Source organism: Trachemys scripta, chromosome 5 (genome assembly GCF_013100865.1).
Source record: "Trachemys scripta elegans isolate TJP31775 chromosome 5, CAS_Tse_1.0, whole genome shotgun sequence".
NCBI lineage: Eukaryota > Metazoa > Chordata > Testudines > Emydidae > Trachemys > Trachemys scripta.
In genome coordinates this window covers 21394663-21413375 of record NC_048302.1, presented here as the reverse complement: position 1 = coordinate 21413375, position 18713 = coordinate 21394663, and the positions used below count along the sequence as shown (strand labels likewise).

Here is an 18713-nt window from a genome sequence, read left to right as displayed (position 1 = left end):
GTATTGTGGACAAATTACTAAATCAACACTATAGAAATACTTTTCTTTTTTAAGTTTACGCATATAAGCTGTATTGATCCTAGGAAAAGGGAGAGCTCAGACTTCCTGAAACTGGTCATTATGGTATCTAATTCATCAGTCAGTGCTGCAGCAGCACAGACAATTATTTCAAGCCCAGAAAAAGTACTCAAGGTGTAGCTGTGATTGGAGAACTAGGATCAATAAAGCAAATCCCACAGGTGCCAATTAAAAAATAATAATAAAGCAACATGTTGCTGATGATGAAATTAATTTCCATGCAGGTTATTTTACGCCAGATCTTCTTTTATTTATATATAATCTTATTGGGGCTCCCTTTCATTTAGGGATTGATAGGCTGGATTGATTTAGTGAATTGAGGAGCTCCACCTTTAGGGTAGATGCCTAGGTAAATATAGAAACAAATTTAATAGGTCTGATGGTAGACAAGCTCCAGTACCTTTTAACTGTGAGAGTCAGTGCAGAGTGAGTATTGAATGTGAAGATAGTATTTTACATCCACTTTGCACAAATGTAAGTGACTGTCTAGGTAGAAGGCAATCTAGAATTGGGTACAGTAAGTATGCTGCTCCAGGAGTCACCATGACGTCGCTATCCAGAACACAGCTGGCACTGACATTGAGAAAGGAAGGAACAACAATATTCTGTCTCAAACTTTGACCCAAGGCCTCATGCTGCCTTCTTTCTATTACCTTTTGGGATACCAGCTGTTGAATCAAGCACAGCTTCCTTGACTGTGAAGCTACCATAGTCTTCCAGATGTTGAGCCTTTTATTTTTATCAGTATAATTGAATACTGTCAGATATCATTAAGAAATATTTTAGATTCTTTCCCATTCCATGCAGTGGAAGTGCTTCTGCATTAATTTAAATGGGAATGACATAGAAATTGAAGCCCGGATCCTCATTTGATGTAAGTTGGTGTAGCCACATTGATTTCAATGGAACTGCACAGATTTACACTACCTCAGAATCTGGCTTTTTTGTTTTAAAAATTTTAAGGGAATTTAGGGTTATTTTCAGTATCTAAGTATGGGATTTTTTCAGGCAATAATACGGGATTTAAACAGATAATGAATGAACAAACAATGCTGTTTAAAACTTGCAATAAATAGAGACAAGACCTTTGACACAGCCCTGGCAATAGCTAGGTGATAGGACTATGTCCGCGATCATCATGGTAATAAATATAAAGCAATTTCTTTTATCTCCCTAGATATGTCAGATCAAAGTGATTCATTCTGGAACAATACAGTGAAGCTAAAGAGCGTCAAAAAACATTTACAATGGAAACAAGAGCGTGGGCACAGTAGCTAGATATATTAAAAGGGCTTAAAACTCTTAACCTGTGTCTGTTAATGTGGCCCCAAATCTTCTAAAATTAAATTAATATATAACATTTTTTATACAGAATTACGAGATATATGTTTGCTATGCATAATGATAGTCCAGCTACACTCACTGATAGACCCTCAAATGGTAAGTGAAGTCAATGGCATTATCTTGTTTTAAATCAGCAGAGCATCCGGCTTATATATGGACTGTAGGACAATGGAAACACATATAAGAATCCTAGTCTTATGTCTTGCTTTCCATGGATGTATTTCAGTGTGTCTTGTACATGTGCAAGGATACATCATATGAAATTTCTTCTGGTAAAGGAAGTTAGGTTACTTCTGTGGCATTTGTTACAACGTTGTAATGCTGCATTCATATGTTGTAAACCTGCATGACAATGTTTTGTAACCACCTCAGTCTATCTCGAGTGTATTTATAGTAGTGTCTTCTGGTTATCAGGGAATCTGCATAATTTGGTCAAAAGACCATGCCCTGGGTTGTCTCAACTAAAAGGATTCTCTCTCTATGTGCTATTTGTCCAGTATATCCATATTTGGCAGTAGCTGCATTATAAATTCTTTGAGGCAGAGACCAAATATTTTTTTTGCCTATTTTCAAAGTGCATAGCACTCCTTTGAAATTTGATACATAATAATAACTGAATGTGGAAAGTGGCAGATTATCTCTGTGATGTAAAGTAGCAGAGAGATGTGGATAAAATTTCAGCAAGGCACACCTAATTTAGGATACTCAAATTACTGTCTGAGGAAGCATGGCCTAGAGGTTTTGGGGGACTGGAATTCAGGTTACCTGAGTACTCTTCCAGACTTTGCTACTGGCTTGCAGTGTTACACTGGCATATCACTTCACTTCCCTGATTCTCAGTTTACCCATCTGTAAACTGGGAATAATGATATTCGCTTTTCTAAATGCTCCTAGCTCCTCAAATGGATGTTGGTGTAATATATATATATATATAATGTATTTTTAGTGAAGTATGTATTACTGCACAACTGTTTTTATTCATTTAAAGCAGGCTAATCTGGTTCAATGATTAGAGCACAGAATGGGCTGCATTTTAAAATGGTTGCATAACTGTAATTATTTGCCAAATCCTGCTTGCTTTACTCTTGAGTACTCCTGTTCCACTAGGTTACAGTTAGCAGATATAAGCCTATGTAATGAAGGTGATAATTAATAAACAGGGTCACAAAAGCAGAAAAAGGCGCTGTTCTTTCATGCTATCTAGGGTTTTAGATGACCCTGTCACCATTGTAGCTGAGATTCCAAGCATTATGTAAGCAATCTATAGTGTATGAGTAAAAAGAAGAGGAAGAAACTACTGTATAAATAATGGCTTTTTAGCTTGTCTTTTGATATTTAAAAATATCCCAACAATTTAGGACTAGCTTTCCTAATGCAGACTATCTCTTATATTTTAGTGCTAACTAAAGATTGACTGCAAAGCCATTATGAGGGGGAAAGATCCATTTTTTCCCTTCATGTCAGTTTCCAAGTTAAAGCTATGCCTGTGGCTACCCTGGTCAATTTAGCACAGTGCCAGAAGGTTATTTAGACAGCCCACTGTTGTCTTATCTCAAATTCAGTAATAAAGGGAAAGAAAATGTCAGCTTACATTCTTAAAATTCACCTTTCTGACATAGAATAATGAGTGGCTTATAGTCATGTACATTGCTTCCTTGAATTAAGTGTACAAGAGATTCCCTTATTATGCTATATTATCTAGCTCAAAGAGTTAGTGGCAATTTTTAAAGTAAAATAAGATATTTAGCTTTTTTCTTTTCTCCTTTCCATCTTGGCCTGGATTTTGTCATCTAGTTGGGTTTTGTTCAGTAGCATATACCACAGTTATCTCTAGAAACTGCCTCTATAACAGGTTTTCGCTACACTGGCAAAATTATTTGGCAGCCAGATGAATGCAAATACCTATTTTTGTATTCTATATGCTCTCTCAGGGCAAGGAAAACTAGCAAGAGATAATATAAAATACGTGAAATGTATCAGGATGTCGTTAATGTCATTATCTTTAATAAACAGAAATGAATGACTCAGACTATCTTTTAATTTTTATATATACATTCTGTTTCATGTTAATACTCCTGGCTGGGTAGTTAGGTCTTGTACTTCAAATCACTTTATCAAGGAATTGTGCAGTATGTGCTCAATCCTGGAAAGTGCTAAGCAAATCGTAGAGGTAATGAGCACTGTCAGCTCTGGAACAGCACTATCTAATATAATTATCATCAACAAAATTGTTATCATTATTAATAATAAAACATTTTCATTTTCTTTTCCCTGCTGTTTGATTTTTAAAGACAGTTTTTGCAGCACAGAGGTCTCATTCCAATGCAACATTTTAGAGAAAATTGATAAATATTCACGATTTTGCCAAGAAGGCAGAATTTAACCATTTTCACCTTGGAAAGCTGTACTTACTAGGGGAAATGAAAATTTCATAGATAATGGCTAAATATCACTTACTGCATGTAAACGTTGTGCTTATGAGCACAGTTGCTGATGGTTCTTTCCCATGTTGTATCTGTAACTGTACAGTGTTTGACTTGGATTATTGTTTAAATAATATATAATGCTACTATAATGAAGGGTCTTTTCCAATTGATTATAAATCTGACACTGACATCTATTATCATATATTATAGAAGTGGCCTCTGCTGTTATTTGATGCATTCACTTTCACTGTTTTTTAATATGAGAGAGACGTGCTTGAACCAAAATCTCATTTCTACATGTCCTCAGACTTTGCAAAAGTTTGGCTACAGACTGGAACATTGCAGCTTGAACTATCTCTAATATTTTTTATTGTTTAGAAAAGAAAATTCAGTGGTCAAAACTAAATTTTACTTACCTCTTTATGTAGTCCTTACCTCATTAGTCAAAGTCAAAACTTCTTAACACATCCTGCTAACTAAAATACAAATTCATATGTTATAAAGTGCACAGATTTCAGATCCCTAGGTGCAATAGGCCATATATTCAGCTGGTGTAAGTCAGCATAGCTCCATTGAATTCAATGGCATTACTCTGGGGGCATGGCTTTATGGAGAGTTTAGTGTTCAGCAAGCTGGGGTGTATATCTGCAATGTTCTAGGATGCAGGGTGCTAACTGGCTGTGTGGACCCTGCTACCACAAAGTAATAGTTCTGTATTGCTCTATGACCTAAGCCAGAGGGCACTATGAAACTTCTAGTGCGTGGTGGCAGGGTCCTCACAGCGACTTATTCTGTGACATATTAGAGTGCTGCAGATTTACATCCCAGCTTGTTGTGCATTAACTGTCCATGTAGAGAAGCCCTGGCATAAAACTGGAGTAATGGAGAGGAGAATCAGGCCCAGTGAGTGACAAATGGAGATGCGAATGTCTATGTGTCTTGTCATGTCTGAATTCTATTCAAGCACCTAGCAAATTAAAATATTGTGATAATTATTGTAATTCATGAATACTGAGCTACATCCTCACCTGGTATAAATCCGTATGTGTTCATTGGCTTTAATGGATCATTGGTGATTTATGCCGGATGGGGATCATAATTTTAGTGTTGTACGAATAACGTTTGGAAACTTCTATTACTCTTCATTCTGATATTAACAACAGTTTAGTTCTTTTCTTTAAATTTTTTATGACTTTTGACTCTTTCTTTTCATGGTGGGAAATGCTAACAAACTGTACTGAAAGTGTGATGGGATTGGCTTGAAACTTACAACACATTCAATTAAGAATGCTGCTGCCAGTATCTCTTCACAACACCCATTCATCATAATATTCTCCTTCTATGTCTCAGTAGTGCCTAGACACTGGAAGTGTTAAACCTTGATGGAATTTTCCTTTTAACTGCACTTTTTATTGAAGAAATAGTGTTTAGATTAAGTATTAGAAATAGATGTGTTATTTTCACTTGCAGTTTCCATCTTTTGGCTTTAAGTTGCAGAAGACTGCCAGCAATATTTTTAAAATTAGAAAGATTGTTTTTGAATTATGGTTTTAAAACAATGATTTTGAATACTTCTGACAATTTAAATTCAACAATTATTTTAATCAAGGTTTTACAAGGAAAATAAAGCTGTTTTTTAGAAAGAGGAAAGACAGCATGTTTTAAAGATTATCTGCATTCATATTCCTGATTTTTCATTCTCATTCGTTACCTTTTTTTATTGTGATATATCACAATCCCAGATGTGGTTTGAACTTCTACTTCAAGCTTAGTAAAAACGGTGGCCACTTTGCATTTATCCCAGTCATAATGTAGCTTTGCAAATACTAATTACACAATGCCTTCAGTTTTCCTAAAGATTCTTTGGTCTGGGAATAGTTGTTTCTTCTAATAGCTACTTGCTTAAAGCAATAATTGTTAACAATAAAAGAAAATTGTTGTCTTATTTTGGGGTTAAGATTCCTGAGCTAGTTGATGGCACAGGAATTGTACTGCAGTCTCTTTCATTTAGAAGATTATCATATCAGTCCACTGTTCATGGTATCCATCTTCTCTAATATCATTTCTCTTACAGGCATAACCACAAGGCTTATCAGCCTCTATCTGTGTCTCAGCCACCACAGAGCATCACACCAAGTGGCTGGGTTATATTTGCCCAGAAGCACAGATACTTCATTTTTCCAGACCAGATACAAATATGAATAGGTGCATTTGTGTATCTATTAAAAGGGATTAGCAGATTCAGTCTTTAATCTTTGAGTGCCAGTTTAATGGCTAATGCCGACAGTGAAACCCCATCACAGTTCAGAGCAATTCTTCACACTTAAACAGTCTAAGAGCTGAGTGGCCACGGAGACTGGAATATTTTCCTCACCTTGGCTGTCCTTCTGTATCAGTGATTTGGCACACAAATGGAGCAGGGTCATGGTGGAAAACCTTAGCCAGTTGTTGCCTCCACTGTGGAGTAATGGAAGGCCATGGTTTCCATTGTCAACCCAATGTGCAATACCTTTCATGATAAGTTAACTGATACATTTAAAAAGAGAGAAAATGTTTTAATATATGTGGAATAAATTTAACCAGAAAGGAGTCTGTGACAAGGGAATGCCTGATAGTATGTACAAGTGGGTTTGTTTTTTATCTCTTGGTGCCAGAGGAATGCAAAAGAGCACCAGTTATGTTTTTTAAACAGTGTTCAATGGGTTAAATTCACAAATGAGCTATAGTGCATTTCTCACTCAAATGGATCACCTTACTTTATATCACAGAGTGTGATATTTGATGCAACCACTAGTATTCAGAAGAATAAATACATTCAAGGTTTGCTACAGCTAATTTATTGACCAGTGACACACCAATCCCAATATTATATTTGTGTATCCAGTGTATCCACAAAATGCGGGGGTGGGGTACATCACGATTTCTGTTGCTTATTGTTTGCTTGTTATCTCAGTCACCTGCAAATGGAAAAGATACAGAATGGTCCCATGTTACCTGCTTTATACTCATGAAAACCCACTTTATTGAGATTGGGGACATTTTTATGCCTCCCGTAGTCCTTAGTTTTTTGGAGTAGATAGGTCGTGCTTTATTGGACAGTGGTGCAGCTACAACTGTAATTTGGCCTGTTTTGAGGATAGGTGTCTTTGTGGAAGAGGATTTCACAATCTCTGAGCAAAGCAGTACACATCCCCTGGCTTGCTTCTTATATGTATTGTGAATTCACAACATTTTGATGTAATTCCGAAATGTAGCAGCATCGTTAGTTGCCTTGTTGAATTCACATGCCTTTCAGAGTAGATACCATCCATTGGAGGATTTGCATGAGACTGAATAGAGAATAATCTGCTAGTAGACATAGAACAGAATCTATATTCCAGCTACTTGTTTGATATTAGATCCTTTTCGGTCTGAATGTTTTTTTATCACAACACTGTAGTGTATTTGACTGCACGTTTCTATTCATTAAATCATGTGATGTTTTAGTGAGTATATCTAGAAGAGAATCAGCGCTAACAAATTAGAAACATAAAGGTTTGTGTAGATTAATAGAAATGTGAGGCGTACTGTATACTGCACATAATGTGTAACACTAATCCTGTTTTGCTGGAACCAAAAGCCTGCTTTATAGGTGCATGACTGAAAACTCGGGGCAGATGTCTTCCACCAGTCATGCATACAAATACTTGTGATGCTTATTCTTGTCTTTTTCTTGCAGCCCTTTTATGCTCATGTGGCAGTATGCCCACTCAGCGATGGTGTGCCAGTTTTACTAAGGCATAGGAGTGAAACAAAACTGTGTAGCTGGACAGCTTGCATAACAGTGCTACCGTAAACACCTACCGTATCTTAGAGGGCTGGTAATGAAGGAGAGAAGAGAATTAAAAACAAAATTATTGAATTACAAAAAGTAAAAGATTGTTCAAAAGCAAATGAAATATTTTTTCCCCATGATTCTTAGTTGAATGAGCTTGGGAGAGGGTGCATGCTTAAAAACAGATTGTCGTTTTATATCCAGAGGTGTTAACATGACTAGTCTTTTACTGTGCCAATAAACTGAAATGCTACCATAAATTTCTAACTGTGAAGCAGTCAGCTTTATGGGAGCATATATATATATGAAGATATTTTAAAATAAAAGTGAAACATGATTCAGGCACTTGATTTAGTTACTGTTGTTTTTATATGATTTGTATAAAAAGTGAATCAAAACTAGATGGGCATAACGCTATTTAAAAATACTTATTTGTAGCTATATCTACATTTATTTCTGCAACTTCTGCTAAGCTAATATACGAACACAAACAATTTTCATCTGTATTGAGTCTCACCATTGCTTTTCAGTGCATGGGTTGCAAACCTCATATTTGATAAATTTCCCCTCAAAGAGCTAGTACAATACACAGTGTGCTTTTTTGAGGATGGACAGACATTTCATTTCCATTCAATTTTCCATTCACTGAAAAAAAAAATGCTCCTGAAATCATGTAAAGGACTAATCAAAGTATCTGGCAAAGAGAAACCAGTTGCACCATGTGACATTGAAAAAAATCATAGCTGAGCTCTGTAGTAACAAAAACACTCTTCCATCATTTGGTTTCAAATCAGGGTGTTTTTTTTTTTTAAATGGGTTTGAATTTTGTCCAGTGTGTCAAATGCTACAGATGAGGGAGCCTTTCCCATCTCCTATAGCTGAGCAGGGGGTGCAAGTTGAGTGGGTTGCCAGTGCATGAAGTATGAAAAAAGCTATTATATGTAATCAGTGTGCTGAATAAAACATAATCACCGTATAAATATTACACACACCTGCAGGAACACTAATCCTTTGGCTTCAAGCACATAGGTCTCTACCACTTTAGCTAAGGTAGATCTCCCTTAGCTAACACTAATAGTATATCCCTTATCTTCTTTGTGGGCCAGCCATTAGTAGACAACATCACACAGAAGTTAAGCCAGTACATTGTACTCTTTCTACTGTTTTCATGGAAACCCACCTTCTTAGTGGCTATAAGTATGACTCAATTGATCGACTGACCAATTTTTGCAATGTTATGGAAAACATTGCTCTGATACTCCATTACAGAACAGTTTTACAGCTCACCTATTCTGAACCTGGATTTCTAATTAAATGTGTGCTGGAAGTTAATCCTAATTAGGATGGTATACTGTGTCAGTTCAGTTTACAAAATAATTAAGCAGCACTGTGCAACAGAATCTGAGTTAGCAGTTGTCATTAAAAAGTTAGCATTTGCGACATGGTTACCACCGATGTTTTCCATTCTTTCTGTAGCAACACACTGATTTATATATAATACCACTGAGTATGAGAGCACTGCTGGCAAAAGTTAACTTTTCAGTGGTGACTACTAGATACCTGTATTTGTGATGCCATTACTAATGCCACATTCAGCACTACAAGTATTGCACCTCCATATTTCCCTTTACTTAAAATAGTAGATAACACGGTACCAAAATTACACTGGAGAGTAAAGTGTGTGTGTGTGGGGGGGGTGTTTATGCAGGCAGTATAGGAGAAGACAAATCAATCAGTTGTTGAAACCAGTGGGGATTGTGAGTGCTCGGCACATTTAAACATAAAGCCGCTTTCTTAGGTGGCTAAATATGGCTTTAGTTGCTTAACTTCAGGCATTTGAGTTTGAAATGGTTGGCTGAGAGTTTTCAGTAGTTTCCTGAACTACAACCTTTTTTTGTCTTAAATAGTGTAAATTAACACAATGTTTATAAATGTTAAGTCATTCATAACATTGAGCAGTTCTGTTCATCCACAGGCATTACACATTGCGTTGGTTATGAATTTCAGTCCTGGTCAGAAAGACAGTTTATGTTGCTACTGTCTGGGCAAGGAACACCGTGCACTCCTGGGGACTGAGCCCCTCTTCAGATCATACCCTTTATGGTGACATGTTTTACTTTCAAGTCAAAACAGCTAATTCTGCTAAGTTATCCAGATGTTGTACTTGTTCATGCCATCTGCAGGATGAATGGAATGCCTAGTTGTTAATCATCTGGGGACCAAAACCAGGTTTTTTTTTGTTAATTCTTACTAAGGCAAATTCAATAAGAGTTTGCCCCTGTAAGGCCCTCAGGATTTAGTCCCTGTTTTTTAACGTGGTGTTTTGTAATGCATCAATTGTTAGTTTCGGGGCGGGGGGAGAGGGCATTATTTACTGCAGGAGCACTGAGTCTGCTCAGGCTTCTGAGAAACTTCTAGTGTTGGTGTGCTCACATAGGCTTCCTGCAGTCTACAGTAACATTATGTCATCCTGTTAGTGTTGTTACTCTCATACTTCAGCGTGTTGCCTATCCTTATCGTCGACTGCCTGAACTAGTCCTCTAGATGTTCTCTTTAGCTTTTTCATTGCTGCTTTCATAGAATCTAGAGTTGGAAATGAGCTATTAGCTGATCTAGTTCATTTCCCTGCCAATGCATAATTATTGTTCCCTTTCAGTGCTCCCACTGTCATATCTTAGTACACTGCACTGTGTCCCAATCGTAGCCCTTATTCAGCATGCCACTGGAAATCTGACCATAGGTATTGCAAAGCCTTTCTCCCCACAGTGCCAGCAGATCCAACAGCTCCAGCATGCTCCAAGTGGGCAAGCGTTTGCTGCATGGAGCCGCCATGCTCATGTGGGAAGATGCGATGTGAGCTCTCCACGCCGTGCAAACAGGAAGTGGAATTTCAAAAATTCCTGGGCTTTTAAAGGGGGAGGGACAGATGCCTGCATACCTGGGGACAGAGTTCGAACTGATGATCAGAGCGGTCAGGATGGCCATTGTGGGACACTGCTTAGAGGCCATTTACAGCAACGTAACCAAGCGCAGTGTCTACACTGACACTATATCGATATAACTTTGCTGCAAAAAGATCTATGATCTAAGATCAACTTGTCGAGGTGGTTTTATTTTGTTGGCAAAGCAGGAGAATTTTGTTGGCGGAAGGAGCATTGTAGTGTGTACACCTCCACTGTTCTGTCGATGAAAGTTGACTTTTGTTGACAAAACTCTGTAGTGTAGACAAGGCCTTACACAAGGACTTAATGGTGCTGTTCATATAAGTAAAGTTATGCACATGCATAAATATCTGCACAATGTTGGCTTCAGATTGTAAATAGTCCACATATATGAATAATAATTGTAGAAATAAACATAATATGTTGTCTTTAGAAGAAAACTGTCACAGATTTTCTTTGTCACAAGCTTTGTCCCTTTTTTCACTTTACATTGTGATACAGAACCTCTGTCACTGAAAATCTTAGACCTGTGTTTCCCTAAGGGAGATATCTGCCAACACTGACCCAAGTCTCTACCATTTTATGGATATGAAATATTTAACATGGTTCCGGCCTTACCATCCCTAAAATATCTTAGTAGAAGCTTTTCAGCAAAAAGTGGAGGAAGCAACTGTATTTCTAGTGTTGTCCTGCAGTGTTAAATTGAACTCAGTTTAGACCCAAATAGATGCTTTCACAACTTAACATGTACCAGATTTTGCAAATGAAAGTGTGCAATTGAAAGGATTAAGCATCTTGATTTTTCTTTTCCCACATGTAACACTTGCAATTTTTCCGCTGGTCTGAGCAAAACATTCGTGAGATTAGTATGGGGTGTGTTAAATGGCAGTAAAGAACAGGAAATGCAATTGTAATGTTTTTTTTTTTATTGGATTGCAAAAAATATGTGAAACTTCTTTCATAAGACCCCATACTATATATATTTGTTACTACATATAGACCCAATGAGGGCAGTGGAACTAAGCCGGATATAGTAAGCGGTGCTAACATATTCATTAGTGAGTCTTTGCAGTATTGTGCTCATAATATTTAAATAGCCATATCTTTGAGAGTGCTCTCAAGCAGGTCTAAGAATAATGAGTTTTGGGGGAAGTGACGAGGGAGTGTGCTACTCCGTTTACAGGCTATGTTATTTTCTCTATTATACTGGGTCACTGGGTGATATTTTAATGGATTGTAAATATAATTATTGTTAGGACACATGCAGCTCATGTGTATAAGTTTTTTAGTAAATAAAAATAATTGCATATGTAATACTTTGAAGTGCTGTAATGCTGTATTTGCATACAGTTGGATATACAATATTACCTGACTACATGCCTTGTTGCACAGTCATTTTTTCTGTTCATATTTCATCTTGATGCTAATCCATTTGCATCATGAAAACCATCAGAGGCAGAAAACTAAATGGCAAAACTCTAATGCCCTCTTTAGAGTCATAATAATTATTTTGTTGTTTTAACACAGATCATTTTTTCCCCACTATGCAAGTGCCTAAACTAGTCTTGAATCTTCGGGGAGGAAAAGATTTCAAATATCTTAGGAAACTGCTAGATATAAAGGCTGCCTAGCCAGTGTTTGTTTGTTGTCAACCTAAGTGGTAGTCACTTTAAAATTATACAGCAGATTGTAGTAGTAATTCACATGAACGTTTCTATAAAACATTTGAGACACCTTGTACTGTATTGAGACACTTGTCTCGAGTAAACAGGATGAATGGGTGGAGACAGCTGTGTACTTATAGTTAGCAAGACAGAATATATCTGGAACAGTAGAAATTTTAGGTGCATGCTCTGTGTGTGTATTCACTTTCTGGAAAAAAAAAATTTACAGGCACTAATATTTGCAGAAAGCAAATTTCAGAATCACGTGTGTGAATATTCTTGGAAGCCATATTTTAGAATCTCCCATGTGAGTCTTTGTGCCAGAAATGAAGGGGGAGAAAATCTCTTCTGACTCTCCTGTCCTCTCCACCATCAATTACTCCTGCTCCCAAGTGCTAAGTGGAAAAGTTGAGCTGAGTCAAACCTAAGGCCCACCAACCACATGCATGTACCTGTTGGACAGTCTGCTTTCTTTCCCCTATGTCGGGCAGGGCAGGAGTAAAGAATCTGGACAAACAAAAATCAACGAGTTTACTGCTGACACTAATGAGGCAGATTTTTTGGATTGTAAAAGTTTGGAGAAATTCAAGGTGACATTTATAAAATTAGAACAGGTGTTCAGAAGATGCAGCTCCTTTTCTGAGCCATTGGCTGGGAGCACAGGAGATGAATGACTATGCCAAGGTTAGAGCTATTGCTTGCGGCAGGTAATAAGGTTTCAGTCATAACCACCCCAGCACTTGCTTCCATAGAAACAAGTCAGGTTTACTCTGCATGTCAGATTAGAGAATGCCCACTGATACCCTCAGGCAATGAGAAAACAGTACTAGGAAGTCACAAAGGCAGGAAAATCCAATTTTTTTTATAGGTAGGATACCTAAAACATTTACATCGGAAATGCTATTTACAGTACCCATCAATACAATGACTTCAGTGGAATTATTCCTGTGTGGTGGTGTAATGTTAGGCCTGACGGTGTGTTAGAATCATAGAATATCAGGGTTGGAAGGGACCTCAGGAGGTCATCTAGTCCAACCCCCTCTCAAAGCAGGACCAATCCCCAACTAAATCGTCCCAGCCAGGGCTTTGTCAAGCCTAACCTTAAAAACTTTTAAGGAAGGAGATTCCATCACCTCCCTAGGTAACCCATTCCAGGGCTTCACCACCCTCCTAGTGAAAAAGTTTTTCCTAATATCCAACCTTAAACCTCCCCCACTGCAACTTGAGACCATTGCTCCTTGTTCTGTCTGTTGGGCCAGGAGTGTAATGTTAGGCCTGATTCTGAGCTCACCCCAATGTAAACAAAGAGTAGACCATTAAAGTCAGTGGAGACATGCTGCTGAGAAACTGGTGAAAGGTCAGAATCAGGCCTCTTGTGTTGATAAAGCATATAATTTCAACTCTGTTTTACAGGTTAAACAGCTAACTTCGTCTCTTGTATGTAATCTGATTTAAATCACCACTGGAAAAATTTACTCAGCTCCTTAATGCAGATTTTCTAATTAAATGTCTAGCAAAGAACTAGCATATGGCATTTTTGTCATACCCTCTTAATGATTCAGGAGCACAAACCACTATTGCATCCGAAAAAGTGGGCGTTAGCCCACGAAAGCATATGCTCAATTGTCTGGTTTTCCTGGCTATTGCCTCTTTCTTGAGGCTCCGTCCTCTGTCTGGGGTGGGTGGATTTTTCAAATAACAGGAAATGTCCAGTTTTTTTTCAGAGCCGACATTGGAGCTCAGAAAGAGCCTCAATTGGTCCACTTCCCAAATTGTCTCTTCCCTGCTTTTGCAGCTGATTGGTCCATTTCCCTGCAGCCACAGCTGCCGGATCCCACCCACCTAGGCCCTGGCTCCCAGCCCTGCAGTCCACAGCGAGGCGCTGACTATCACTGTGTCTTGGGTTTGCATTTGCCACCATGACAGGGAGCGACACTGCCTACACCTTCAGTGAGTACCCCCACTGCAAGTACCTCCTCCAGCACCCCCAATTTCCAGCTCCCCCACTCTCCCCATCAGTGTACTCTTTTTGGGAACCTGAAATATGGTAACCCCCTCTATGTCTGAGTGTTGTAAATAGAACGGACCCTAGTTGTTGGAAAAGCAAAGCAAGCATTGTTGCCTTGAAGCAGTATCTCTGGAGGGCACAGCGCTATTGACTTTCTCATGCAAAGTCTACACTTGAAATAAGATGCCCCAAGTGTTTGATGCAGGCAATGGGAATATTTTAGCAATAGATTGACGAGATCGGGAGCAGGAAAAATCAGCACAGAGATTGAGATTAAGGATTGAGATTTCGTAGGTTTAACTCAGTTATTCAGAGTCTTCTTATAGTGTAATAGTCCACTGTAATAAGATGTTTTAGTCTGTTGCAGATGGCAAAAAAGAATCAAGTGTGGGGAAATTAAGCATTAGGGTGCAGTTGAGTCTCAGGCAGAGAACTCCAGTGTACAATATCTGGAGTTGTGAATTTGATTCCCTCAGACACCAAGCTAAAAGTGGATTTGAAATGGTCTCTCAATACTGGTGATTCCTTATGTGATCTTGTGGTAGATTTTTCAAGCAAACATATCCTGAAATGTTTGCTTCCACAATAACAGAGCATACGCCCAAGAACCATTTTCCTTTTGTGTCCAAGTCATGTACAGTTTAGACATCACTGGGGTAGATTTTCGAATGTACAAATGAGAGTTAGACACCTGCCTTTGAAAATCTCCCCCTCTGTGTTTCCAGTGAAATGTAAACGCAACAGTGTCTGACTGAAAGTGTTTAAAACTGCTATAGTAGAGTGGTGTCCAAGTTTTATCTCCTTGTAGTTATCACCATTCTTTGATGCCTTATTCTGGTTCACTGGTAAGTTACTGTTCTGTCCTGTAAAACTACCCTAATTCCAATTCAGCCATTGAGCTGGGACCCAATATCAAAGCTCCTTAGTTCACCCAAATCATCACCTGCCCTCCAGTATACTTCTGTCTCTCCTGTGCCTCTCCCCTTGAAATATCTCAGTATTTATTGGTGATAATGAATTTTACAGGGAGAGCAGCAGAAAATATCAAATTTAAAAAAAAAATGCTGATGTCTTTTGTGAGTCGAATAGAATGAAGAAAATTACTGGATCTGTTAAAACTTAGAATAAAGGGGCCGAGTCTTCCTTTTTGTGTGTGCAGTATCTTGCACGAGATCCTGACTGAAGCCCCTCAGCACTACTTCAGTAGAAACTATAAATAAGAATAAAATTATATCAGAACCTCAAAAGAATGATCAGACTAACATGAGAAGAAATAGGCTAATGATAAAGCATACTTCAGTTAGTATGTTTGTCTTTTCACTATATATGTTTCTCTCTTCTTTACCTCATATTGGGAGAACATTAACAGAAATAAATGGTGTATCAGAATTACATTTTTTAACATAACCATACAAGTCAAATTACCTGACCTTTATTCCACATTGGAATTCCCCACATTCCCCTTAAAAACATCCTCTTGAGTAAATAGTAAATGAATCCCAAGGCTGGAGTGCAGCATTTAATCACATTTAATTTTATATTTTGGGTTGTGTGCTCGTTAAAGAAGAAAGACTGAATGTCAGGAGATCTTGGGTCTGTTCTTGACTCTGCAACAGGTTTCTTGTATGACCTTAAGCAGATCATTCAGAGTCTCTGTGCCTCATTTTCCCCAACTGTAAAATAAGGATAATAAAACTTGATTACCAGAAGAGAGGTGTCTTGAGACTTAATAGTTAACATTTGCAAAGCATTTCCCCCCCTGGGATGGAAATAGCTATATAAGTGCAAAGTATTAGTATTGTATTAATTATAATCACCAGCAGTTAGATACATTTAAAGTGGTGTCAAGAGACTTTTGAAAACTGAGGTTCTGTGCTGCATATTCAGGATTAAAATATCTGATGAAAATAATATCCTCGGCTATGTTGATCCCTCTTTGAATGTGTAAGCGTATTTCCATAACTAACAGTTTAAGCTACATCTAAGTCATCAGTGCCATGGGTTTAGCAGATCAGCACAAGATATGTTTTAAAGTGCTGGGTCGATAAACCAGCTCACAAACATAATTTACTGCATTAAAAGTTCCTAGTGACACCAGGATACAATCAATATAAAGTAATAGGGGAACAGTTACGGAAGGCAGGTTACTGATAAGTGCCAGGAATCCAACCAAATGAAAACAAGCTCAGGTACAGAAACGCACCACCGCAGAACTACTCCCATGTCAGGTGGTGGTTTCTGTTCGAACACGTCAGGTACATAACATAAATAACCAATTCCATCTTGCACAAGATTAAGTTAAGCTAGAAGTGATTTCCTCAGACAGAGATAACAGAGTTGGATAAACTGGTGGGTTTTGAATTTGTCAGTGAAATTTAAGTGAGGAATAAGAAGGATTTTGTTACTGTACTAGGAAGTTAAGGTGCTGCCAGAAGAGAAAATTAATTAAAAGGAAGTACCATGGGCATTCCATCTACTCACACAAAAGCTTGCACTAACTTTCATACTGTAATTCAGCTGCTTCTCAAAATATATTTGATCATTAATATTAATCAGGAAGACACATACATGGGCACTTTGAATGCTTTGTCAAAAATCACATTCTTGATCGCCGTGTACTTGTGCGCAGGATGGTTGGTTGTATGAATCATAAATCATTATTAGAAAATATGTGGCCAGAATTAGAAATAAGGATAAGGGTAATGTGAACTCCAGAAACCTACTCTGGTATATGAAGATATTTTTGATTAATGTGCTCTGAAGTCTCTTCCATGCCACAGTATATTCAGATAAATAAATATTAACACATAAACCAGAGGAATAACAAGGATCCATTTTGACAAAGGCAAGGAACTACAGTCTGGTATTATCTAGCAAAAAGTGTTCAATAATACAGTTATGGACCAGTGTCACATTTTGAAGCTAGAAAATATTTATCTGAGAACAGCTCAATACTGAGCACTGATTGACTGTGGCAGTCACAAATCAACCTCAAACTGGAGTTCTTTCTTAGTGCAATTAGTCAAGTTAGTCACTAATATAATAATTATTTTAAATTAACACAACACTTTTCATCCAAATGAATCCCCAAATACTTTACTAATTATGATAAAGGGAATCATTTTACTCAGAACTCAGGTTAAATGATGTATCTATTGTACAGTACACAGGAACATTGCTACAAAAAAGTTTCAGACAAAATGAAGAATGTGGAACACAAAATGAACTACAGGTGAATATTTTAGGAATAATCATTTCAGCCTTTGCTAAAAGTGCTGTGGGATCTAGAATGACCAAATCTGTTCAGAACCTTTGTTTTCTGTCTCATCTCAAAGACAGGCATTTTTCGCTTTCCTTTTCATGGGTGGATTAGCATTCTGAATCTTCATGGAAGAAGTGAGGAAAGATATTAATGAAGAGAAAGTTATTGTTTGCCATGCAGGAAGAAGGTGGCTGTTCAAAATTATAATATATGGAGAATAACACAAAGCCCAGAGTCAGAAAGGGACACAAAAAGATTGTTTTGGATTCAGGCTTTGGTAGGGAGAATCTGAGGAAATGAGAGCAAAGTTTAAAACAGGAGAAAAATTATGGAGAACTTTGATTATGAAAAGTAGAGGTGGTCAGAAAAATGTACATATTTTCGGCGAATACTTCAAAGGAAACAAATTTTAAAAAATGGAAAATTTTCACTCTTCAACCCCCCCCAAAAAACATTGTTTTCGTTTTTTCCGGTTTTCAAAAACTGAAAATATTTTGGGTTTGGGTTTTTTGTTGTTAAACCAAAAATTTGGAAACAAATGAAAATTGTATATGCTGCAATTGTTGACATTGAAAAAACATTTTAAAGCAAAACATTTTAAACAATTTTAATGCAAAGACTAATTTTAATTTAGAAAACAAGCCCATGCAAATAATGCCAATACAAATTGAAGCTAGTGGGAAAGTCAACGCAAGATAAGCTGTAGAGGAAAAGAAGAAGAGACCAAGGTTAGAGCTCTGAGGGACATTGATAAAGAGCAGAAGAGAGTAGGAAAATAAGTCATTGATGGAAATTGAGTTGAAGACATAGGAAGAAAACCACAGAGTGAAAAATTGATGGAGAAGAATTAGGAGAGAGTTCAGGGGAAGGAGGAGGAGACAGCTGATAGACAAAGAAACAAGAAATAGAGGGCAGGCCTCTGAGGATTAACATACGGAAGAAGTGACCTTGGTTAGAAAAGCTTTGGCAGAGTGGATTCAGGAGAGAATATCAGGAGAACAAGTCAAGGCAGTGGGAAATGACAGCTCACTCAAAAGTGTTGGATTAAGAGGAGATAAGCTAGTAATTAGATAAGCAAATGGGGACTGTGACAACAGGATCCAGATGCCGCAAATGGAGAAGATGGCATTTGAACCCCGAAGAATAAGATCAACTGATTTTTATAGCATACATAT

General features: G+C 37.6%; 1 protein-coding gene and 1 long non-coding RNA gene across 7 annotated transcripts in view; one reads left to right on the top strand and one right to left on the bottom strand.

Annotated features, from left to right (window-relative positions):
• CCSER1 (coiled-coil serine rich protein 1) overlaps positions 1–18713 on the top strand; it is a 1080955-nt gene that overhangs the window by 392772 nt on the left and 669470 nt on the right. The gene's annotated exons all lie outside the window — the stretch shown is intronic.
• The window catches only part of LOC117877782, a 67792-nt gene continuing 64825 nt past the window's right edge, over positions 15747–18713 (bottom strand). The window contains exon 6 of one of the 4 annotated variants that reach the window (XR_004645821.1): positions 15747–15949. This is a non-coding gene — a long non-coding RNA (uncharacterized LOC117877782). The remainder of the gene's footprint in view (positions 15950–18713) is intronic. The other 3 variants (XR_004645820.1, XR_004645819.1, XR_004645818.1) reach the window with 3 other exon arrangements.